Source organism: Podarcis gaigeae, assembly GCF_964106915.1.
Source record: "Podarcis gaigeae genome assembly, chromosome: 14".
NCBI lineage: Eukaryota > Metazoa > Chordata > Lepidosauria > Squamata > Lacertidae > Podarcis > Podarcis gaigeae.
The window spans coordinates 48,636,935-48,663,265 of record NC_139690.1 but is presented as its reverse complement, the minus strand read 5'-3'; the positions used below and the strand labels follow the sequence as shown (position 1 = coordinate 48,663,265).

At 42.4% G+C, this 26,331-nt stretch overlaps 1 protein-coding gene across 4 annotated transcripts in view; it reads left to right on the top strand.

Annotated features, from left to right (window-relative positions):
* The window catches only part of CHLSN (cholesin), a 143,161-nt gene that overhangs the window by 111,943 nt on the left and 4,887 nt on the right, over positions 1-26,331 (top strand). The gene's annotated exons all lie outside the window — the stretch shown is intronic.

Genomic DNA, 26,331 nt, shown 5'->3' with positions numbered 1-26,331 from the left:
ATGCATAGAGTGATACAAAATGAATGATTGGGTTACAAATTGTCTCCTTATGCTCTCCTAAATGGCTTTCTTTCTTTCTTAACTTGGTGGCCCATATGCATATGCACAATATCACAAACCACTTGTGATCACAAACCACTTGTGATCACAATATCACAAACTCCTTGCAATTTCAAAAGCAGCGTCCCATGTGGCAGCATGAGGAGTGGGACTTGTGTTATAGAAAAGCAAATTTAAATCCCTCATGGGCTCATGGAACTTGTTCTGTGTATGGATCCCGGCCTATTTACTCCTCCCAAATTCCTGGTTTATTTTGTATAGTTGTCTCCCACTCTCAAGCTGGCATTTGTAGGATACACAGGTAGCCTCTCATCCAGGTACTGACCAACCACAGATCTGCTTAGTTTCAACATGGTTGTTGTAGCACATACATGGTCTGAAATTAAGTGGGAACCCTTGTTCAGCAAGTAACTGCAGGGAAGTTGAGTGCTGACATTTCCCTTAACCACAGTTAATGCAGAAGAAGCAGTTCACTCGCAAGAGGGAATGAGAATGGGAAGGGGTAGGGTGTAAATCTGGATGCTGGCTCTCAGTTTCTGAATAGTACTTAGGAGGGAGGCAACGTCATGTCTGCACTGATTCCATAACAAGGTGACATAAAGCAGGCGAAACCAATTATATTCAGGCCAGACGTCCTCCTGCAAAAGTGGGCAACACTATTTGTGCCTTGAATCCCAGAAGAGGTTTGCAAGTGAAGAAAAAGAGAGATCAGAAACCCTAAACCAGACCTTTAGAAACACATATCAAAGCAGCAATATACCAAAAAGGTTGCAGCACACACTTTGAACATTCACACAACCTTTGTGCAGTTAGTTATTTTGTATTTAATAAGATGATTAAATGGAGATAAGTCATTGTTTTTCCATATGCACTGAAATTGCATGAGGTGTCTTAAAGTCATGCAGCTTTAATGATTCGAGGCAAAGTATTACATGACATTTGGTTGATAGAAAAGAGCTAAAAGGGTTGTACATTTTAGAAAGTTTGGTGAAGAACAAAGCCTTATATTTGAATACCAGGGTTTTATAATTATATGCCAGGGTAAGTGAGTGGTTCCAGACTTCAAATAATGATTTACTGTAATTAGATATTGGGCCAGGGTGGGGGGGGGGGACAACTTAAAATTCCAGTAGGGGATAAAAGGGAGAGGGGGTGGTTAAAAGTAAAAAGCTTCCATAACAGGCTATAGCCAATTACAGGACCCAGATAAACACAAAGGTGGTGTTTATTTTTCCCCAACAGCAACCCAGTTTCCACTCTCAAATCCAAAAGACTAGCATGTTACAAAATATAGGTTACCACTTGAAATAGCTCCAGTATCTGATCTCCAGCAGTACTTAGGACTAAAACACACAGGCAGGCTAAATGGTTGCTTATAACTTTTTAGTGTGGAGGGAGGAAATTACCGTATTTTTCGCTCTATAACACGCACCTGACCATAACACTCACATCGTTTTTAGATAGATAGATAGATAGATAGATAGATTCTTTATTGTCATTACACAAGTGCAACATTGCACAAGTGCAACGAAATTGGATGCCATCCCTTAAAAACAACAAAAGCAACACAACAACAACAACCAAACAAACCACATTCCAGCCACACCCACACCCACACCCATCAAACTCCCAGGTCACACTATCGAGTTACTGCATTTAAGAAGGCCACAGCTCTTGGATAGAAACTATTTTTCAGTCTATTTGTCCTTGACTTGATGTTTCTGTATCTGTATTTAGAGGAGGAAAACAAGGGAAAAAACATTCTGAATGAAACAGTGGATGTATCATTTTTGTGCTTCATGCTGTGGCCACAGACATGTGATCTGATGGTGAATTTGGGGTGACCCAATGCAAAAATCCTGAGAATCCCTGTGGATCCATGCTTTGTAACCACGTTTTTGCACCATTGCAGCCCCAGGCAACAGTGGGTGTGTGATTTTTGGGGGGCAGGCTGTAGCCATGGACATGCTATGTGCTCTAATGGTGAATTTGGGCTGACCCAATGCAAAGATCCTGAGGATCCATGTGGATCCATGCTTTGTAACCACGTTTTTGCACCATTGCAGCCCCAGGCAACAGTGGGTGCATGATTTTGGGGGGGCAGGCTGTAGCCATGGACATGCTATGTGTTCTGATGGTGAATTTGGGATGACCCAATGCAAAGATCCTGAGGATCTATGTAGATCCATGCTTTGTAACCACATTTTTGCACCATTGCAGCCCCAGGCAACAGTGGGTGCGTGATTTTGGGGGGGCAGGCTGTAGCCATGGACATGCTACGTGCTCTAATGGTGAATTTGGGCTGACCCAATGCAAAGATCCTGAGGATCCATGTGGATCCATGCTTTGTAACCACGTTTTTGCACCATTGCAGCCCCAGGCAACAGTGGGTGCGTGATTTTGGGGGGGCAGGCTGTAGCCATGGACATGCTATGTGATCTGATGGTGAATTTGGGGTGACCCAATGCAAAGATCCTGAGGATCCATGTAGATCCATGCTTTGTAACCACATTTTTGACCCATGGCAGCCCCAGGCAACAGTGGGTGCATGATTTTGGGGGGGCAGGCTGTAGCCATGTACATGCTATGTGCTCTGATGGTGAATTTGGGCTGACCCAATGCAAAGATCCTGAGGATCCATGTGGATCCATGCTTTGTAACCACGTTTTTGCACCATTGCAGCCCCAGGCAACAGTGGGTACGTTATTTTTTGGGGGCAGGCTGTAGCCATGGACATGCTATGTGATCTGACGGTGAATTTGAGGTGACCCAATGCAAAGATCCTGAGGATCCATGTGGATCCGTGCTTTGTAACCATGTTTTAAGTGGGGAGGGAAGGAAAAATATAGAAGGGACAAGGAGCACGAGAGGGGTGTGCGGAGAAGCAGCTGGCTAAGAATGCAGGAGAGGGGTTTAAAGGGGGGGGAAGGAAGGCAAAAGTCCACCCACCCACTCAAGCCAGCCCTCTCTCTCTCTCTCATCTGCATGTTTTCCGCTGCCTGCCGAGTCCCCAGTCGCAGCAGTAGCAGCAGCACCGGAGCAGGGACGCTCTGCTTTCCTCTCTACTTGCCTGGAGGGGAGGGGTTACCTGGAGGGGAGGGGATTTCACTGCTCTTTGTTCCGTCTGAGCAAACAGCAACCGAAACAGAACAGGGTGGGCAGTAAGACCCTGAGGCAGAATGCAGGAAAGCAGCAGCCTCCTCTCCTCCGTGACGGCGCAATATGCTTTTTGCCATGCACTTGGGACAAACGGCTCCAGGGACCACACATTCGCTCTATAACACGCACAGACATTTCCACTTACTTTTTAGGAGAAAAAATCTGCGTGTTATAGAGGGAAAAATACGGTAATTGCCTTGCAAGCTGGGGGAACGTGTGTTTTTGTGACATAACCCTCATAATGGAGTGATAGCAAAATGACAGCAATATTCTCAATATGGAGCATAGCTGGGATTCTTCACCATTGTTTGAAATGGCATTTGGATGGGCAAGTTATGTGCCATCTGCTCAAAAAGTACTCTGGAATGTACCGGTAAGTGATTACTGCAGTATTAGCAGTCAGGTTTGACGAATAAAGGATGAAACTGTGGCCTCTTTTAGTCAACGTTTTATCTATTTTGAATATAGTCCTATTTTGAGGACTATTTTGAGTATAATTTTCAACTGACATTAAACAGGAAATCACTCATAACCAGTGTTCGAAACTCCCATTGTTTTAGGCGCATTTTGCGACAGGGAATTTCATTAGCATGAGCAGTTTCTGAGTTCTGGGCTCAGTACTGCACCTAAGATTTCAGATTAAAACTGCAGAGTGGAAGGAAAGGGAGAACCTTTTTCTGCCTCTCCACATCCGGCTTCTCTCTGAAGACTGGAGAAGAGACCTTCTTAAGAATATTAGGGGGGTGGGCAGGGAAGGACTAGACCATATGAAAAATGAACATAATATTTTAACTGCAGTTCATTCATTTTCAGTTTGTATTTTTGTTATAAAAAAGTGCGCCTAGACATTCCGCTGATGTGCTAATAACCTAGGTTTAAGAAAGCTCCTAGATTTCATATCTCAATTTCTAACACTGCTCATAACATATTAGGATTGGCTGGCATTGTTACATCTTGGGAGACAATGGAAGAGTGTACCTTTGGGGTGAAGTCAAACTATGAGATAGTTCCATGCCTGTTGTCGCTATAGAGACCGATACGGGAGAGATAGGTTTTGTTGCAGCTGTGGCATATAAAGGCATTTGGTTGTGTTGATGCAGGTGTATCATGACATTTTCACAATTTAAAAAAAATGCCATTGTACACCTACATCAACACAACCAAACGCCTTTATATGCCACAGCTGCAACAAAAAAACCTATATCTCAACAAAAGAGGTTTAAAGACTGTCTCAAGGCAAATCTAAAAAAATGTAGTATAAACACTGACAACTGGGAAACACTGGCCTGTGAGCACTCCAGGTGAAGAACAGCCTTTACCAAAGGTGTCATGGACTTTGAAGACACTCGAACTCAGAACGCAAGGGAGAAATGTGCTAAGAGGAAGGCATGCTTGGCAAATCTACACTGTGATCAACTCCCACCCGGGAACCAAAGTCCCCACTGTGGAAGGACGTGTGGGTCCAGAATTGGCCTCCACAGTCACTTACGAACTCATTATTAAAACCGTGTTTATGGAAGACAATCTTACTTGGCTACGAGTTATCACCAAAGAAGAAGAAGACCATGGCATTTATTCTTTCTGCGCTCCTCCTGGCGGTCATTCTTCCTCTTGTCACTGCTGTGAATACACAACCTGACTGTCTCCAGGTGCTGTAGTAGTCTGTAAGGGATTTCCCCATGGTGGGGTTAATGTTGCCAATCTTCATGTCACTTTTGCAGACATCTTTGTAACACAGAATTAGTCTGCCAAAGAACCAGGTGCCTGAAGCCAGTTCCCCGTGGAGCACTTCCTTGGGGATCCTGCCATCTTCCATCCTGTGGACGTGACAAAGCCAACGTAGATGTAGCTGAGGCAGGAGTATGAACATGTTGGGAATGTGGGCTTGGGAGAGCACATCATTGTTTGAGGTTCTGTCCTGCCATGTGATGCCCAAAATCTTTCTGACGCGGCACACATGGAGGGCTTTAAAGCATTGCTCCTGGCGGGAGTAAGTTGCTCATGTCTCACTACAATGAAGCAGTGCGCTCAACATTCAAGGCTGGTAGACCTTCATCTTGGTATTGGTCGTTAGCCTAACATTCTCCCATGCCGTTCTGGAGAAAACACAGCCCTGTTCCACACTACTCTTTAAAGGGAAGGCATCCAAGGATGAGCTGTCATAGTGGAAGGTGCTACACATGTTCTTGTGGAAGGACAACCGTCTTGTGGCGCTTAGGTGGGCATCCTATCATATTGAGTAATGAAGCGTCCTTTTCAGTTGACGATGTCAAAGTCCCTTTGTCAAGTCTTTGGAGGTGATGTACAAGGGGCGACTCTGCTCTCAGCATTTCTCCTGCAGCTGACGCAGTGTGAATATCAAGTTGACTGTTGACCTCTGAGCTTTAAACCGGCTTTGTGACTCAGGATAAACCCTGTCAGTGAGTAACTGTAATTTGTTGAGAACTACATGGGCGAAGACTTTCCCCACAGTACTCAGCAGGGAGATTTTTCGGTAGCTGTTGCAGTCATAGTGGTCACCTTTGTTCTTGTAGAGGGCCGGAATGCTGGAGTCGCACTTGTCTTGTGGCACAGATCCTGTTTCCCAGCATTGCAAGGGAAGGCCGTGGAGGTGCATCATGAGGGAGGAGTTGAAGCTGGCTTTCAGCACTTCACTTGAGATTCCTTCCTGTCCTGGGGCTTTATCACATGCCTGATAGTTAAGGCAGAGTCTGGATGCTGTCAACTGCTGTGTCAGCAATCATGTTTTTCTGCAAGTGCTGTTCTTGATAGTGCTCATCTGCTTGCTGCAGTCTCTGATGATCTCTCCAGACAAGGTTTTCAGTGGTACGGTTTTCCTGACTTTTGGTCCAAAGGCTTTCTTCATGCCTTCATACATTTTGCAAGTGAGTTGAATGCTCTGACACAGCTTTAGCCAGTAATCATTGGCATACTGTCTGGCAATCCTCTGGGCCTCACTCCTTGCCTTTCTCAGTGCAGACTTTAAACAGGAAATCACTCATAACATAATGGGATAGTCATTACAAATTTCCATGGTTGAAGGAAACACCTTAAAGTAACTTCCGATGCTAATAACACCTTGTAATTGAAGGAGTGTGAATACCTGCAGTATCAAGAGCAGATTAATGAAAGAACTTAGTCATGCATGACTATTTAGATGAGAATCCACCTAACTTTTCAGAAGCCATGTCAAGCAACAGCTTTCCACAAAGAAAGTCAACTGGAACCTGTGTTTTGGTAGAACTAATGCTAAAAGGGTAGTGTATAATTTTAATAATAAACAATAAATAAAATAAAATAATATGATGAATTAAGTTGCGTAGTGTGGTGTTTGTTCATTCCGGGTATTGTTCACGATTACTTGTGTTTAGTTATTAAGCAGAAATATCTGGCATTTCTTTCTATTGGCATCATAATCTTGGTGTTGTTGAGCTACACTCTCTTTAAGTCAGTTGAGCCTTTGGAAGGGCTGAAGTTGAAGAAAAAAATCAACCTCAAAATTTTGAAAAGCTTCTCAAGTTATTTGGTTATCAACATTTATCTTGTTTTTTCCCCAAGAGGAGAAGATGGAAGACTTCTAAGAACTGATCCAGCTAAGACTTCCTTATTGGGGGAGTGTATTTTCAGGAATGAGAAGACTGATAATTCTGCTTTTGATGTAGAAGAAAACAGGAAATACTGAGATAACATTCTTAAAAGGAAGTAAAAAAAGAAGGGTTTGCCCACAATTTCCCAAATGTTCTGTTTACTGTTTTATTTGGCTGATTGTTTTGGATAGATCCTTATGACAAGCATGTTTAGATGTTTTTGCATCAGCCGCAAAGATAAAAGTGAGTGGGTGGGAATTGCAAATGTTAGTCAGCACATGGTACCTTATCTAGAAATGGTCACTTCAGAACTGGGCCATGTAAACAACTCTCCAGTATCTGAAAGAACCAGCAGAGGGCATAATTAAGTTTTCTCCGGCTCCCTAATGAAATGAGAATATGTTTGTCCCTTAGTATGCTTTGGCCAAAATGTGCATAACAGGAAAATACTCTCAAAAGCTTCTGGTGCATTTTATTTAAATATTTCTTATTTTTCCTCTTCAGAAAGTGATTCCTGGGTGGTATACAACTGAACTGAAAAAATATACTGTACTGTGAATTGCCTATACAACACACCATAGAAAAAAGAGCAAGCAACAGCATTTGAAAATCCTGAGTTAAATTTGCTTTTTAAAAGTTTTAATCTGGAGTCTAAAAATAGTATTGGATGCCTCCTTAGGTTTTCACCATGCCCTGCTACTAATTATAAACCTTTTTTTAAAAAAGAAAATTACATTTTCAAAATAATTGTTACATGCTTCCAGTGTTAGTGAAAAATTCCTACAGATGTCTGAATAGAATTCACTTTAGGTAAAGATGGTGAAAGGTGTGGAAGTGTGAATTGCAGCAAACATGTACCTAAATGACCTCCTTCGCAGCTCTGTGTGTTCTAGAGAGGTTCCTGTCTGTCACATTTAGCAAGTTCTCTTGTTTCCTGGGGGACGCGGGTGGCACTGTGGGTTAAACCACTGAGCCTAGGGCAGGGGTCAGCAAACTTAGCGTGCCTCGGACCGGTGTCTCCAGCGCCTATCGCGTGGTGGGCCGAAGGGCGGGGGAGGGCATGCCCATATGCATGAGCACACGCTATTTCGGGCGCACCTCCAGGTCGGAGGAGCACCGGAAATAGCTTGTGCACAGGCCTCCTCCGACCTGGTTGTGCACCGGAAATAACGCTTTCGTATGCACACAAGCTATTTCTGGTGCACCTCTGACCCGGAGGTGGGTAAGAGCAGGTGGTGGGAGCAGGCGGCGGGGGTCACCGCAGGCTGGATAAATGAGTCCCTCGGGCCTTATCTAGCCTGTGGGCCTTAGTTTGGGGACCCCTGGCCTAGGGCTTGCCATTCAGGAGGTCAGCAGTTCGAATCCCCGCGACGGGGTGAGCTCCCAATGCTCGGTCCCAGCTCCTGCCAACCTAGCAGTTCAAAAGCACGAAGTGCAAGTAGATAAATAGGTACCACTCTGGCAGGAAAGTAAATGGCGTTTCCGTGCACTACTCTGGTTCGCCAGAAGCAGCTTAGTCATGCTGGCCACATGACCTAGAAGCTGTACACCGGCTCCCTCGGCCAGTAAAGCGAGATGAGCGCTGCAACTCCAGAGTCGTCTGCGACTGGAACTAACGGTCAGGGGTCCCTTTACCTTTACCCTTTACCTTGTTTCCTGGAGATTTATATATCCACTGTTTTCTCTGGGTGTGATGCCATACTTGTAGTGATCAAATGAGGCATAATATGGGGGGCGGGTAGGTGGGTAGGCCACGTTGCTGATTTAAGCATTCACACTGTAGATCAGCAATAGTTTGCTCTGTCTCCTAAATCAGGGTGGTCCAACACATGGCCCAAGGGCCGCATGTGGCCTTCGAGGCCTTTTGAGGCAGCCTTCAGCAACATTTGATGCCCCACAACAGCCATTGCACTGCCTTCCCAAAGCTGGGTAAGAATGGTCTTGGGCTTTGGGCAGGAGTCACAAGGCTCTGACAGGGTTCTAGAGTCCACCTTCCTCCTTCCCAAAGCCTAGTTAATGCTTTCCCAGCTTTGGGAAGGAGGTAGCAGGGTTGTAGGACCCTACCAGAGACTCGCACCTCCTTGCCAAAGCCTAGTGCCAACATCAAATTTTGGCTTCGCTATCCCCTCCACCACGCAGCAAGGCATTGTGCAGCCCATGGGTTAATGTTGAAGGACTCCTGCAAGCCACTTGGTAAGAAAGTTGGCCCGCCCTGTCCTAAATGGATTTTCTGGTGTAAATCATCATAGCACTATAAATCACTAGGAAGTCCCCATTTCAAATCTCCCTGTAGACATCAGGTCAGTAGGCAGACTTAGGCAACCTGCTCACTCAGCCTCCACTGCTGATAAGCAATATGTGGATAATTGTACGTTGTAGGGTGGTTGTTAGCTACATTGAGCTTGTATTATCTCAAATGCTTTGGATGTTCCACAACACTATATAAACAGTAAATATTACTGTCATATTTTGGACTCCTCCATGGGAATGGGGTTGCAGTCTGGACAAGCCACCTATGATCTCCAGGCCCTAGTAAAGTGTACTCTCTCCCTGTGGGCCCTCAGGTCCACCATACCACTGTGTTGCCCCTGACTGGTTAGTCTACTTTGGGGCTCTATTAAAAAACAAAGTAGATTCCCCGGATCAGGCAGGAGAGCAATGAAACCAAATCTGGTTTGCCAGTGCTTATTATTTATTTTTCTTTGTTTCCTGCCTCTTGCATGTGAAACTCAAACCTTCTTAGGACCTAAGTGTGTTGGTTGGTTGGCATACCAATATTGTCGGAAGATGATGTTTGGCTGTACTTTGAAAGAGGTGCTTATATGGTAGCAGCTTCAGTTATCCTATAATAATGTCTAGGAATGCCATGTCTTTTAAACAGGTATTTGATCAAATTGTCCCAGTCAGATAGCAAAATTCAGTAAGATTACCTTGTATTCCCTGCCAAGTAGGTGGAGAATTTGCTTATTATTTATTTTTCTTTGTTTCCTGCCTCTTGCATGTGAAACTCAAACCTTCTTAGGACCTAAGTGTGTTGGTTGGTTGGCATACCAATATTGTCGGAAGATGATGTTTGGCTGTACTTTGAAAGAGGTGCTTATATGGTAGCAGCTTCAGTTATCCTATAATAATGTCTAGGAATGCCATGTCTTTTAAACAGGTATTTGATCAAATTGTCCCAGTCAGATAGCAAAATTCAGTAAGATTACCTTGTATTCCCTGCCAAGTAGGTGGAGAATTTGCTTATTATTTATTTTTCTTTGTTTCCTGCCTCTTGCATGTGAAACTCAAACCTTCTTAGGACCTAAGTGTGTTGGTTGGTTGGCATACCAATATTGTCGGAAGATGATGTTTGGCTGTACTTTGAAAGAGGTGCTTATATGGTAGCAGCTTCAGTTATCCTATAATAATGTCTAGGAATGCCATGTCTTTTAAACAGGTATTTGATCAAATTGTCCCAGTCAGATAGCAAAATTCAGTAAGATTACCTTGTATTCCCTGCCAAGTAGGTGGAGAATTTGCAGTCTCCACCATAGAGGCAGCAACCATTTTGCGAGGGTTCCCAGCCCCGATACAAGTTGGTGGAGTGCATATAAGTTTTGTCCCCCATTCCACCCCTGTTCTACCTTCTTCAATTGGCCTAAAATCGTTGCCGCCTGTATTGTAACTTTGCAGTGACCAGTTAAGTTTATATCAGGCAGATACCAATACAAAATCTTTACTATATCTGTTGAAATCAGCACTACTTCAGAAGGCCAACCAGGTCTTGGCTGTAGCACAGTGAAGGAAAAACAGAAGCTTGACTAGTTTGATTATCTGAATCCAAATCCAAGCATAAAAATGCCACAACGGAAGCTTAAGTGTTTGTTGATTAACCCGATAAATTATTAAAAACAGCAGACCAGTCTACAGATTTAAGATTATAAATTCCACACACAGAACTACCTAACTACAAATGCCTTGCATTGTTTTAGGAGAGAGTCATTCCCCCGAATGAGAAGGGAAACTTTTTTCTCACACAAATATATGCAGTTTTCATTAATTAATCATCTAGAACTAGTATGATTTATTAAGATTTCCTTATTTGAGTGACAGCCCTAGTAACAAATGATTTTTTCAGGGTGGGGTTGGGGAGGTTGCCACAGCTGACCTGGTTTCTCAGATCCCAGAAAAATTTACCTTGTGGCACAGAAACACAACACTCTTTCCTTCCTCTGCCCCTTACTAGCATGAAATATGAATACATATTTGTGTGTGTATTATAGTTCTTTTAAATAGTGTGTTGTTTCATATTTTATTGAATGCTTTGTAAAGTCTGGATTGAGCTTTTTAAAATTTTCCCTGTCCTAGATCCATCACAGCTATCATGCTGCCTTGAATTATTGTTGTTTGCCTGCTTGAGTCATGGAAATTTATCTAATGTTGTGTGGTTACATTTATATAATGCATCATATTTTAAAACATGTCAACAGTTTATATGACCGGACAAGAGGCCCATGCTGAGAAAAATCTGGACTTAATTATGTAAAGCTAACTCAGTCTCAGCAGGTGTGTCTAACAATATACTTCTATCAAAATTTTGGGCCCCTGTGGGGCTGCTTTCTCTGCCTCTGAGAACATAATTTTTTTGGTTCTACTGACCTTTCTCAACTCAAGTTCGTCAGTGAGGAGCTTCTTGTGAGAGTTGTCAGTTTATTACACTTGAATCTATCAACATTTTCTTTAATACTTGTTTCAAGAAAACTTATGTTCTAGTCTAAGAAGCTAGGATAAACTAGTGTTTTCTTAACTAAGAAGTTAGCAATCTGCTGTAAATCCTAATATCCAATTTCAGTATATTTTGTCTCAAGTTCACTGCAAAATAATTTTGTGTACTGGTGCTTTTCTTTTACAAAACAGATTAGCAATCCCCATGTAAGTAGTACAATACAGTGAACAGTAAAGCTGTATCTGAATCAACCCTAACACTCCTTTGAAGGGAGGGACTGGAGAAGTAGACACACTTTATAAAATCTAGTTACAGATAGGTAGCCGTGTTGGTCTGTCATAGTCAAAACAAACAAAAAAAATTCCTTCCAGTAGCACCTTAAAGACCAACTAAGTCAGTTCTTGGTATGAGCTTTCGTGTGCATGCACACTTCTTCAGATACTTCTTCAGATTCTTCGTATCTGAAGAAGTGTGCATGCACACGAAAGCTCATACCAAGAACTGACTTAGTTGGTCTTTAAGGTGCTACTGGAAGGAATGTTTTTATAAAATCTAGTCAGTAATTTTGGACAAACTTCCTTTCATTTGGTATCACTACTGGATTATTGAAATAAATCATTTTTTTAAAGAAACAAAACAAAGCTAAGGGTCCTGATTACCAATAGCTGGATGGATTCTCCTTACACAGATTATTTACTGAGCCTGAACCTTTCTGATGAGGGAGAACCATTGACCAGCCTAAGTGGGCAGATTCACACTGAGGTCTAGCACCAAGGGCCTTCTGGCTGTTCCCTCACTGCGAGAAACAAAGTTACAGGGAACCAGGCAGAGGGCCTTCTTGGTAGTGGCACCCGCCCTGTGGAACGCCCTCCCATCAGATGTCAAGGAAATAAAGAACTATCTGACTTTTAGAAGACATCTGAAGGCAGCCCTGTTTAGGGAAGTTTTCAGTGTCTGATGCTTTAATGTATTTTTAATATTTTGTTGGAGGCCGCCCAGAGTGGCTGGGGAAATCCAGCCAAATGGGCGGGGTATAAATAAAATTATTATTATTATTATTATTGTTGTTGTTGTTGTATCTGAGAAGCTGGCGACTCACCTCATGTGCATAGAGTGGTGGGTTGCTTTTGAAAGAAAAATAGTCAAAGGGTGTAGTCCACTTGAAAGTTCTCCTGCAGAGTAGTGTTCTTGCACACACACCCCATTCATTTCAATGGTACTTGTAGAAGTTATCTTCAAAAATTCCACTATGTGCTCCTAAAGTAGCTCTTTGTGCTTAAGTAGTATCTCATTTTTAAAATAACCAGAAAAATAAGAAACTAATCTTTCTTTATACTTGTTACCAGATTTGTTTCCCATTTTCTGATATCCAATTAATATGGGGCCACAGGAAATTAAATTACCAAACTGAATGCATGTTTAACTGTTGGAGATGCTGAGTTATTTATTGTCTGCAACCTTGTTCTCCTACCATCGTGTCTGCATACAGCAAAGCTGTCACAATATTTATGCAGTTTTTTCGGTTCAAACACACTCTTTGGGGTTGCAGCATACAATAGTGAATGGTATGAAGAATAATAATAATAATGCCTTAGGTCTCTGCGTGAAAAATACCTGCTGCTTGCAGAGTCAGCTGGTGTTGTTCCTGTTGCTAATAGGAGGGGCCCAAGGCCAAAGTACAAGAGAGTATGTGTTTTGCAAAACACCATCAAGACTTGGATCTCAAAAAATCATTTACTCGGGTTAAGTCAGTAAGGCTAGTAATGCCAGGGTTGAGGACAGTGTCCTACATTTCATTTCCTTTTCCATATTCCCAGTGCTATTTTCTAGAAAAAGAGATGCTGAAGCTCACCACCCGGGAAAACCTGGACTTATTTTTTGTCCGGAAACTCATTTTTGGGAATATGGCAACCCTATGTGCCACAGTTGCCCAGATATGATTAGTAGTAGGAACACTGGAGCCACTAAGACCATTTTTTTGTTGTTTAGTCGTTTAGTCGTGTCCGACTCTTCGTGACCCCATGGACCAGAGCACACCAGGCACTTCTGTCTTCCACTGCCTCCCGCAGTTTGGTCAGACTCATGTTTGTAGCTTCAAGAACACTATCCAACCATCTCGTCCTCTGTCGTCCCCTTCTCCTTGTGCCCTCCATCTTTCCCAACATCAGGGTCTTTTCCAGGGAGTCTTCTCTTCTCATGAGGTGGCCAAAGTATTGGAGTCTCAGCTTTAGGATCTGTCCTTCCAGTGAGCACTCAGGGCTGATTTCCTTAAGAATGGAGAGGTTTGATTTTCTTGCAGTCCATGGGACTCTCAAGAGTCTCCTCCAGCACCATAATTCAAAATCATCAATTCTTCGGCAATCAGCCTTCTTTATGGTCCAGCTCTCACTTCCATACATCACTACTGAGAAAACCAGAGCTTTAACTATATGGACCTTTGTTGGCAAGGTGATGTCTCTACTTTTTAAGATGCTGTCTAGGTTTGTCATTAGAGAGTGCATTAAATTTTGAGCTTGGTAATCTTACCTTTGGTTAGAAAAAAAAATCGTTTTACCGTTTGCACTGTGAATTTCTGTTTGAAGATGCTGCTGAAGGATATTCTTGATAGGGATGATGCCACCTACAGGAAGGACCAGGCAGAGTCCCCTGAAGCCTTTTGCCTCCTCAAGGGTAGAGGCTAAGCCGCTCCACCCTGCAGACCCACTGTTGAACAACCCCTTGACCCCTAAACCTGAGTGGAGCAACAGAACTAGCAATTCATGCACAGCATGTTCTTTACCGGAGATCATCTGGGGTGGGGGAAGGGACTGAAGGCTTTATTGCACAAGGGTGTAATTAACGGCCTGTTGGTGAGGAACAAACTGCACATCTCCCTAGTGCACCTTTTTTCCCAGAGAACCGATGACTTTATTTGTAGATCATCTTGCGACCTTCCTTAGGATATAAATATGCTGCAGGCCATATTAGAAATGAGCAGGAGAGAGAAGCAAATAAGAACAGATTAAGAGCAGGTCTAGTTCTGTATGTCCATAAAAAAAAAAATACTTCCACAGGGTTGGGACTTTTAAGCAAAACTATATTAGAACCTTAGCATGTTATGAGACAATTTTGCATGATTAAAAAAAGCAGGTCTTACTCAGAGCTCGTTCCTAGCCCTACTCCTCAAATGCTCTTCCTCCTTGAAGGCATCTGTGGCTCTTAGGGAGAAGGCACAATCTTGCTACATTTGCTCTCCTGTAGTAAAAGAGGAATTCTGAGTGAAGATGGTGATGTGTAATGTTGCTTGTCCTTGAGCTCTGGGATCTGTTTTAATTTGTTTTTATTTTGAATAGTTCTAAGGTCAGTTGCAACATGCTGGCAAGGTGGATCTGTTGTTTTGGTTTAATTATTTACTTGTGTTTTATCTTGTATTTTATTCTGTGAACTGCCCTGGGGTCTCTTAATGAAGGGCTATATATAAATTTAATAAATAATAATATATGTTTAGTTTTACATTTACTTTTAAGTGGTCTGGTTTAAAGCCTCAGCGCCTAGGACTTGCCGATCGAAAGGTCGGCGGTTCGAATCCCTGCGGCGGGGTGCGCTCCCGCTGCTCGGTCCCAGCGCCTGCCAACCTAGCAGTTCGAAAGCACCTCCAGGTGCAAGTAGATAAATAGGGACCGCTTACCAGCGGGAAGGTAAACGGCGTTTCCGTGTGCGGCTCTGGCTCGCCAGAGCAGCGATGTCACGCTGGCCACGTGACCCGGTAGTGTCTCCGGACAGCGCTGGCCCCTGGCCTCTTGAGTGAGATGGGCGCACAACCCCAGAGTCTGTCAAGACTGGCCCGTACGGGCAGGGGTACCTTTACCTTTACCTTTAATGGCTGTATAGCACACAGAGTGGCCCTCTTAACTAGCTGGGGGGAAATCAGGAAAAAATATTGAAATAAAATCACTATAAATACTAGTAGTGATTTGGAGGTTTAATTTGAAATCAAGCTGAATTTGAATTTGTTGGTGTTTCTGGTAACCTCCCTCTCACCTCATGGCTGTTGGTTCATATTATGGATGTATGATCTGTATTGCTTTATTGGTACTTTTGCTGCAGGTTTGTCATTGCCTTTGGCTAGAAGGATAAACTTATATTCAAAATGAATTGTAGTAGAAGAGGTTCTGAGGATGTCTGAAAAGTGACTACATGTTTCTTTATTAGACATTTCAAAATTAACTTACTTTATTAGGACTTCATTTTTTTAAAAAAAATACAATAATCTGGTATTTCCTCCCCCCGCTTCAGTCTGGTCCATGAGTTTATCTAATCATAAACATTCTCAGATAAAATATAACAGCTGTAAAACTGAATTAATATTGAAGCTAGCCATCCTGCTGTGAGCACTTCCTCCAGCACATAAAAGTACGTAACAGGTGTTAAATATCTGAGTACAAAGCTCATATTTCTCTGCCTGAATCCTTCCTGCAAAATAGCAGTTTAATTTGCAAATTTAATTCCAACAAAATACTTTCCTTCTTAATGATTCTCATTTCCAGCAAAAAAAAAAAAAAAAAAATGTTGTGTAAGTGAATTTTCTTAGCAATTCATTAAACTTCAGGATATGTAGTAATTATGTTAGGTTAATTGACATTTGCACTATGCACAATGCAAGAAGCTCTGAAACTGCTAAGCATATTTGATGTGAATTTTCTGTGTCTCTGAACAGTTCTTTACTAAACTTGAAAATGTCGCAAAAGGGAAATGAATCAGCATCTGGCTAAATCTAGAAACTGACCTTCAGTTTGAGTGTTCACACGCTTAATCAGGGACACTTAACAAATGGCCATTTCGTATTTGCATCAGACTCCTCTTCCCCTTCATACAAACAGCTCCATCACATTATCTGTATGCATCATACTTATCATACTTATCTGTATGCAAATTTTCTTTTTATATGGAGGTGCATTCCATCTATGAGGGTCATACTGCAGTCTTGACATTAGTTTATCTCATCTGTTATTAGTGCGAAATAGGGCAGAATCTCACTGTCCTGTGCTATAGCATAACCACATGAAATACTCAAAACAAAACAAAATTCCTTCCAGTAGCACCTTAAAGACCAACTAAGTCAGTTCTTGGTATGAGCTTTCGTGTGCATGCACACTTCTTCAGATACACACATGAAATACTGAACTTTGATTACTGGAGGGATAGCTCAGTTGGTAGAGCATGAGACTCTTAATCTCAGGGTTGTGGGTTTGAGCCCCACATTGGGTTAAAGACTCCTGCATTGCAGGGGGTTGGACTAGAACAGGGGTCAGCAATCTTTTTCAGCTGTGGGCCACTCCACCGTCCCTCAGACCATGTGGTGGGCCAGACTATATTTTGGGGGAAAATATGAACGAATTCCTATGCCCCACAAATAACCCAGAGGTGCATTTTAAATAAAAGCACACGTTCTGTTTATGTAAAAACACTAGGGAGGCCCCACAAATAACCCAGAGATGCATTTTGAATAAAAAGACATATTCCACTCATGTAAAAACACGCTGATTCCCGGACCATCCAGTGATTGGGCGGCATCCGGGCCCCAGACCTTAGGTTGCCTACCCCTGGACTAGAATGATCCTTGTGGCCCCTTCCAACTCTACAAGTCTGTGATTTCTTTCTTTCTTTCTTTCTTTCTTTCTTTCAGAGGAGGGTCAAACCACACTTCATGTGGGAATACTATAGCTATGATTCTTAACAGCTTTTTAATTTACAAATAGTAGCTGGAAAGATGTAGCCCTTATCCAAACTGGTGTGTCCCACATCAACTGCCCTTGGCAGATTTTTGTAATAGAAAAAGATACTGGGAGTTCCAGTTAAAGGACACCCACATCACATGTGCTTTGACCCTAACTTGGGCAAGAATCCAAGGGGCTGGTTTAGATTGCCCAGTGGAATTTTTTAAAAAATTATAGTCTTTAAAGAACAGGCACCACTCTGACATATGGGGTCTATGTGTGAGTGTGTGCACGTGTGAGGAAGAGAGAGAGAGCTGTCCATTTAATAAATCAAATGTTGGTCAAGTATTTAAAAGAGTAATTTGTCCAGATTATAGAGAGCTCATAAATAAAAACAACAACCCCACTGCCAAGATCCCAAAAAAACCAGTGCATCTCTCTTTCTGGATCCTTGCCCAAGTGTTCCTTTGTAGATACTGGTTCCAGCTGCATTTTCTCTGCATTCCAGTACATATTATTATGTATTGTGAATTATTAAATAATGAGGGATCTCTGTCTTGCCACTGGTGCTTACATATTTCTCTGAGCTGCCCCAGTCATCGACCCTTTCCTCATGCCGACTTTCTGCAGGAAGTGGCACACAGGCTCAGTGTGTGGAGTGGTGTAAAACACTTTAAAACTATGTTGGCAAATCAAATGGGTGAAATAAAAATTTATCTGAAAAAATATTTGTTGACTTAGTGTGATTTACTAACATTTTCCTTGTTGAACAGTTTTATACTACGTCTTGTAAAGAATTAATAGCTCTGACTTACTCCTGGGAAACATGGAAGCTCCTCGTTTATGGCCCAGCCCTGTGAAATACACTAGTCCACCCTTGTTCCAGTGAAGCATTTAAGCTTGTCAACCAAAGATAAAATTAAAATTTAAAACAGCTGAACGTGATTATTAATCATTCAGCTCTAGGGAGTCATTAAAATTTCCCAACTTCTGAGTACAAATAATAGATTACATCTATAAATACATGAAGAATTTTCATACAATTATTACTTCTTCCATTTTTCATTAAAGGGGTGGTGCCAGAAAAGATGTAGTTAGTTTTAGAAATGTAGATATCTTAGTACAAAGTGTTCCTTCTTTTTCTTCTGAGTTCATCTGCCACTGCCACAGGAACAAAGATGGGGGGGAAAAATGAGATTTCTCTTTTCAGTTCGGGAATATTTTTGTCTTTAAATTCTTCGATAAACTTTCAGGCTGCTTGAAAATTTCTTATGAATGTCTGCTGCATTACTTTCTTTGTATCATAACATTTTGGAATTTGAGAAGTGAAGGAGCCTAGGCCAGGGAGCACACATACCATCAGCTCCTGAAAGAACCATCAAGGACCTGAAAGAGATGTTGAGGCAGTTCCTCTTCCACCATCCCTGGGGCTGCAACAGACCAGGGAGCACACATACCAATGGGTCCCAGTTGGCCTGAGAGAGCTCTGTCACTCTAAATTTGTGTTTGTGTGTGTTTCAGAATTCTAACTCACATTAGGTGCCTTGGCAGAAAGGCAGTGCATAATTCCATTAAATAAATAATTGCAGGACCAGATCCGTATGTAGCATAAGCTCTCTTGAATTCATGCCTGAGTTCCTTGTTTGTCCCATTTTGCTTGGGAAGTGAAAGAGAAATGCAAAATAGGTGAGCCATTGTGTTTCTGAACAATGTTTTGTTGATGCTGGAGTGCACCAAGTTTTGAGCGACTCAGAACTTTCCATCAGTTGCCGTGGCTAAAAGTTGTTTTAAAAGTTGCCTCAAAAGCCACATTCAGGGTTGATGAAAATTCAAGATTGGTCTGATCTGTACCATGGATGGTGGCCTGCTAGTTATCCTGGTCCCAGGTTGTTTGCACCTTTAAGATCTTTTCAGGAGACCCTGCTGCACCACAGGGATGTCCAACCGGTCAACCTCGATCGACAGGTCGATCCTCAGGTGATAGTGGTAGATTGCGGGCTCATTTTCCTATGCAGGGGGAAAGAGCATCCTTGTGCACACCATCTTGACCTCTCATTGCTCAGCCACCGGCGCTGGCGCCCTGCTACGCTGGTGTGTATGAAGCCCCTGGCAGCAGGCTGCGTCAACTTCACTCCAGCAGGAGGCTTCACGGATCCCTGGGCATGCTGGTCTACCCATGTGATCGGGCGTTGGTAGACCGTTCCTGGTGCCCGTCCTCCTCTTTCCCCGCAACGGCCCTACCGAAGGCATGCCTAAGTGCTGTATCAGAGGTGAGATGAGAGCGGCGGAGTGTATAGTGGTACCTCTGGTTATGTACTTAATTGGTTCCGGAGGTCCGTTCTTAACCTGAAACTGTTCTTAACCTGAAGCACCACTTTAGCTAATGGGGCTTTCTGCTGCCGCTGCACCGCCGGAGCACGATTTCTGTTCTCATCCTGAAGCAAAGTTCTTAACCCGAGGTACTGTTTCTGGGTTAGTGGAGTCTGTAACCTGAAGCATATGTAACCTGAAACGTCTGTAACCCGAGGTGATCTATGGTGTACCCCCCCCTAAAAGCAGAAGAACTGTGGTGCCCACACCAAAAAAGCCCAACAATTGTAGCCTGCCCCCCGAAAAGAAGCTCGACAGTTTTGCCCCCCACCCCATGGGTAGATCAATCACTGCCGGTTTTTTATTCCGGGAAGTAGATCACAGTCTCTTGGGAGTTGGACGTCCCTGCTGTACCACAACCAACAAATTATCACTTGGTGACAACACAGAAGCAGGCCTTCGTGTTGATGCATTCAATCCTCTAGAACACCCTCTTTCAGGTAATTTGTGAGGCAGAGACAGTAATGACCATTAAATGATACTTTAAAACTTTTATGTATACCCAAGTTTTCCTGCACTCTTAGTTTTTAATTTCTTTGTTTTATATATGGCTCAGTTTTATTTGTAAGAATCGGCTGCATTTTGTTTTTATCTAATTTTTAGGAAATGTTATTTAAGATTGTGCTTTTATGTAAACTTCTTAGATATTTTTGTTAAGTGGTAATTTTTTTATAAATAAAGCAGCAGCAGCTGTCAGTACAAAAATATTATCATTTCTGTTCTGCATTCTTAAAGAATGCATGCTGCTTATCACCAAATAAGTTGTTAAAATTTGTCCTAACTCTCAGGATACAGAGCAGGTTAAAAGTCTAAAGCCACAAACACATTTGTATAGGGTAAGTTTTGTGGAGTCTCAGTAAACATGTCTGGGGTTTTGCTATAAATAAGGGTCCTGCAGCAAATTTACCATCTTCCATATGAACTAGAGTTGATAATGACATTGTTAAAGTATTTCACTTGAATGCATTTCTGAAAAAATTGCCTTCATGAAGATGCAAGAACTGGCTGCTTTCTCTTTTTACCATTATAATCCCTAGTTTTCCCTTTGTCCATTATGGTGGAGGAAGGACTGACTAATAGAAGAATACACAGCCTAAAATTTTATTAGAAACATCTGTTCATTCATATTAGGCCATGCCTGATTACCAATAAGGCTTAATCAGGGTGATGCACCTTCTAACAGCTACCCAGTTTCAAATCTCTTAAAATAGACCAAGCATGAGAGTAAACAGCACAAGTTCCTTACGAAATGTGCCTGGTTGTAATCTGGTCTTTGGCATCCTAGCAACGCCCAAAGTTATCTGAAGAGTTTCAGATCTCCAGTTGTTTTATAGTTCCTCTGTTCTTTTTACTCAGTTTTAACTTGAGTGGTGTTTTTTATGATACAGCAGAAACACTTCAGAAAGTTATCTTAATAATTTTGCTGTAATGTCATACTGATGGCAAGATGCTCATATTATAATGCTACATTAGATCTTGTAATGACAACATCAGACAGCGTCTGATTATTAACGTTCTTCTGCAGGTTTCTGTTGGATAGAATATCTTTGCTAGAGATTGTGTGTAGACCAATTTGATACTACCTGGGTTAGTATCAAAATGTATCTTAGGATTTGTTGGCTGCATTTGTATGTAAAGGTTTAGCAAGACATGAACAAGCCTAACCACCTTCCAGGCTAACACACATTCTCCTCATCCTCCTGCATGGCTGGAAAGGAGTAGTTCAGAAGCTCTTCAGCCAAACTCCTTGTTCTGAGAGATTCTGAGAGGTGTTCCTGCGCTTACATTGCACAGGGTATTACATTGCACACTGCGCTTACATTGCACACTGTATTCTGCTCTGGTCAGACCTCACCTGGAGTACTGTGTCCAGTTCTGGGCACCACAGTTCAAGAAGGACACTGACAAACTGGAACGTGTCCAGAGGAGGGCAACCAAAATGGTCAAAGGCCTGGAAACAATGCCTTATGAGGAACAGCTAAGGGAGCTGGGCATGTTTAGCCTGGAGAAGAGGAGGTTAAGGGGTGATATGATAGCCATGTTCAAATATATAAACGGATGTCACATAGAGGAGGGAGAAATGTTGTTTTCTGCTGCTCCAGAGAAGCGGACACGGAGCAATGGTTCCAAACTACAAGAAAGAAGATTCCACCTAAACATTAGGAAGAACTTCCTGACAGTAAGAGCTGTTCGACAGTGGAATTTGCTGCCAAGGAGTGTGGTGGAGTCTCCTTCTTTGGAGGTCTTTAAGCAGAGGCTTGACAACCATATGTCAGGAGTGCTCTGATGGTGTTTCCTGCTTGGCAGGGGGTTGGACTCGATGGCCCTTGTGGTCTCTTCCAACTCTATGATTCTATGATTCTAGGGTGCTGTTGTGTCTCACCATTGTGACAATGGACTGAAGGTGTGATTTTGAGCACCTAATACACACACACACACACACACACACTGCTTCATTGCGGTCCATAGATCCAAAATACACAGTACAACAATAAAATATGTTAAAAGTTATTAAGGTGCAAGTTTACTCTTGCTAGCCAATGGGGGAATGTTTAGCCAGTACATACTGTACAGTGGTACCTCTGGTTACGAACTTAATCCATTCCGGAGGTCCATTTGTAACCCGAAACCACTCATAACATGAGGCGCGCTTTCACTAATGCCGCCTGCTGCACTGCCGGCGTGTGACTTCCGCTCGCATCCTGGGGCAAAGTTCACAACAAGGGGCATCTACTTCCAGGTTAGCGGAGCTCGTAACCTGCAGTGTTCGCAAGGAGGACAGTACATAACACGAGTTTCCACTGTACATATAAGCCAAATTTCTCCCGTGACACTGCATTTTAGGGAACAATCTGTAATAGCATTTATATAGTGCTTTGGGGTGAGTGTTCAAACACTTTTCATATATTATGTTGTCCTTTACAACAACCTTGTAAGCTAGGTCACTATTATCCCAAATTGCAGTTGGGTGGGGGCAGGAAGAGCCAAGGCAGAAGGAGTGACTTGCCTTGGGATTCCAGTCATGGGACAAACTACAGACATAGGCTACTTCACATGTTACAAGCAGCTTCTAATCCAGGAGGGAGGCATTTTCATGTGTGACACCATTGCATGGGGTGAGCTATGTGTAGATTGCACATTAACACCTTCATAAAAGAACCTTTTGTGGGAGGATTTTGTGATGTGCAAAGTTTTCCCTGTGCCTTTTTCTGTCATCATCATTATCCATAATATGTCACATGAGCAAATAGTTTGGTTTTGGGTGTTTTAATGAGAGCACTTTCCCCTCCCATATTCTTCCATGTTGTTTTTCCTCTTAAAACTCAAATGAGGCCAGGAAGAAGAGGGGAGGGTGGAATCCTCTCCAAATGAAAAATAAATAAAAAATGAAACCAACCAGAAAACCCTCTAATCCGTTGGAAACATCCAAAATAAGCTGTCAGGCTTAGCCAAGCTCAGATCTGCTCCCCACCAAGAATATTTTTAAGGCATGTATCAGACAGTTTGTGACATTGTGGTATTGCAGGGGAAGAAGAAAATGAGACAGTATTATGCCTCTCTCTCTCTCTCTCTTTTTTTTTTTTTAACATTCCCCTGAGGCTGGTAACATATCCATCGCCTGGTGGTTGTTTTAAAAAAATGTGTATAAATGAGAGGGATTAGCCACCCTGTTTGTAAATGATCCCGCATGCTTGAGCGATACTCGTGCCAGCAGTTGGGGCCCACTTTCCCCTCCGCAGCTACCCCCCAAGATGTTCGTTGTGGGAGGGAAATGAAAATAAGTTGCTTTTCCTCTTTCATGTTGCAGTGTTGCCTAATCAGTGCTGACCTCAACCCTGAAGCTGACCAGAATTAGGTGTAAGATAACATGGACATCTGGACAGAACTATTAGCACATCTGCATTGTCTCATAGTCAGCACAGAATAAAAATAAGTAGTCTGATAAATATTTTAATGCTATGCAGATAATGGCTTTACTAATTCTGCACAGCCAGGCTGGGATAGCAGGTTTGTTGGTTTTTGAATGTCTGATGTAGATTTTTTTCAATTTCGTTCTGTATGGGACAATGACAATAAAGATTATCATATCGTATCATATGTAGTGGGGACACAAATTAACACAGGACTGATCCATGCAATGAGATTGGGGCACACCTCTCATATGGCAACCTTATCAGTCCTTTGCATGCCCCTGTTTGGACATGATGCTCAGTGCATAGGTGTCTGATGGAGCAGCTGGCTTTCTCCCAAACCCACATGTAGGTTTTACACAGTGTTTGCACAATAATGCCACACACATGGGCAGCCTATAAGCTAAATGACTTCCAGTTGAAGGAGGTGGGTGTTAGGAGTCATGCTGACATGGTAATGTAATCATTTCTCTGTTAAATTTCCTTGGTTTACTGTGTCCGGGTCTTTCTCTTAAGATTGGACCTAGTAGCTACTGCTGCAGTTACTAATCACAGAAGGTAGAAGGTTTATATTCAGCATTCATCCTTTTTTATGCCCTTTATGTCCTTCTTTTTGCAGTAACAACAAGATTCTGAATCCCCATTCCCACCTTACCAGGAGCTATATTTGCAGGGGGGTCAGAAGGAAGCAGAAAGCTCCAGAATCTATTTGCAGTGTGAGGCACTTTGCTTAGACATGTCCATCGTTGGTTGGATGTCAAGATTTGTATTGTATCGTTTGTATGTATTTTCATGGATCTGTTTATTCTTGGCAGCCTTCTTGGCTGAAAGGTGGCATAACTTAACAAGATTGGATACTCACTTTTTCTTCTGTTCTAAACAGAGGGTAGGAGCAAATCTTTTCACTCTGTGAGCAAGTGCAGAGATGTACGTGCCTCTTTTCCCGATGGAGGGGGGCACACCTGCACCACCTCGTAGTTCTGTCTTTTATTCTGCTCTTTTATATGTCACAGCCATTTTGTGTTATGCCACAGTCCCACAACAGCCATTTTGTGACCAACGCTGATGGCCCTTTTTCAAAATTTCAAATGCGCCCATGGGCCCAAAAAGGTTCCCTGTTAATCTTTGCTTTGAATTCCAAGCTCAATATTGAAATGAAGGGTTGCAGTGATTGACATTTGCAAGACTGCTCTGCTTGAAAATTTATTTTGGACACACCTGGAGGCTTACATATGTCCAATAAATTGTGTCTTTTGCAACTTATTGATTCAGTGGTAGAGCTGTTGTTGGAGCTGCTGTTGGAGAGAGTGAGTTTGTTGCATATTGCACCTTACAGACCCCGATAAGCTTACAGTACAGTGGTACCACGGGTTAAGTACTTAATTCGTTCCGGCGGTCCGTTCTTAACCTGAAACTGTTCTTAACCTGAAGCACCACTTTAGCTAATGGGGCCTCCCGCTGCCGCTGCGCCGCCGGAGCACGATTTGTGTTCTCATCCTGAAGCAAAGTTCTTAACCTGAAGCACTATTTCTGGGTTAGCGGAGTCTGTAACCTGAAGCGTATGTAACCCAAGGTACCACTGTATAACATTCTACACAAGGCAAAAGACAGAAAGGTGGAAGCTGGGGAAGTATATGCATTTATTTCAGATACACATACTTCGGCTTAATTAGGATATAGTGTCTAAGGGGCTATGCCAAAGACTTTTCAAACTTTGAATTCAGTTAGTGTTCTGAAGCTATTTTTTGTGCTATATTATATATTTCTTTCCTCATTGTTCCCATTGTTATTTAAGATAGATATACATTGATTGTATTGTGTAAGTGCTCTGGCTGGAAATGCAGCCCAATCAACCCATTTTCTGATAATTTTAGGGACTTTTGAGTCTAGAAAAGGAAGCGGATATTTTTATATTTAGTTCTCACAAAGCCCCCCTGGCCAAATCTTGCGATTATACTGAGTTCACTGAGCAATTTATTCACTAGGGTAGAACAAATTTAATTTGTGGTCTGTTTCAGTGTATCAGACTTGACAGCGTTTGAACTATATTAGCACTCTTGCAGAATTCCCTTTCCAATTTATTTTTGAGTTTATTATTACTATGTCAAGTGAAGAATCATACACTAGATCTTCCTTGCACCCATACCTCTACAAAATAGTGGTTGAGGCTATAGGAACATTCAATTTTAAAGTTTCGCATCTTTAAGTTTTACATTTCAGCATCCTCTCTCACACACCAATAATACAGAAAAAAAATCTATACTAGAATATTTTGTAATGAGAGTTCAACTTCAGTTCTTTTCTTCTCTCTATGAGCTTGTCCACATGGGAGTTTAATGTGCCTCAGCCTTTTCCCCCTGGTGCCAACATAATATTCCCCCCTCATGCAAGTGGCAGCCTGCACCTTTTCCCCAATTCAGATTTTGCCAATCAACAGATGGTCCGATGTGGGGAGAGAGCGATCCAAAACGTGTTACCTGGATGTAGATGTGCTGAAGCACATTATAAGACCACATTTTGGTGGGTGATATATGTGGTGGTGTTTCATTGGGTGGTCTCTATCACCACACCCTCTGCTTCCATTTGCTTCTCACCTGAGCACATCCTAGACATTTTCATTTTGTCAACCAAAAGGAAAGGAAGCAGTGTGCCTACTTCCACTTACTGTTGGTGAAGCCACTTTCTCAGTAAATGCACACATATATTCATTTTTAATGCAGCTGCTTTGCACAAAACTGGCCTTTCAGGTCATAAACAAAAATCTATTTGTTATCCCATCCTGTTTTGGCTGTGTGTGTGTGTGTGTGTGTGTGTGTGTGAGTGAGTGTGTGTGTGTGTGA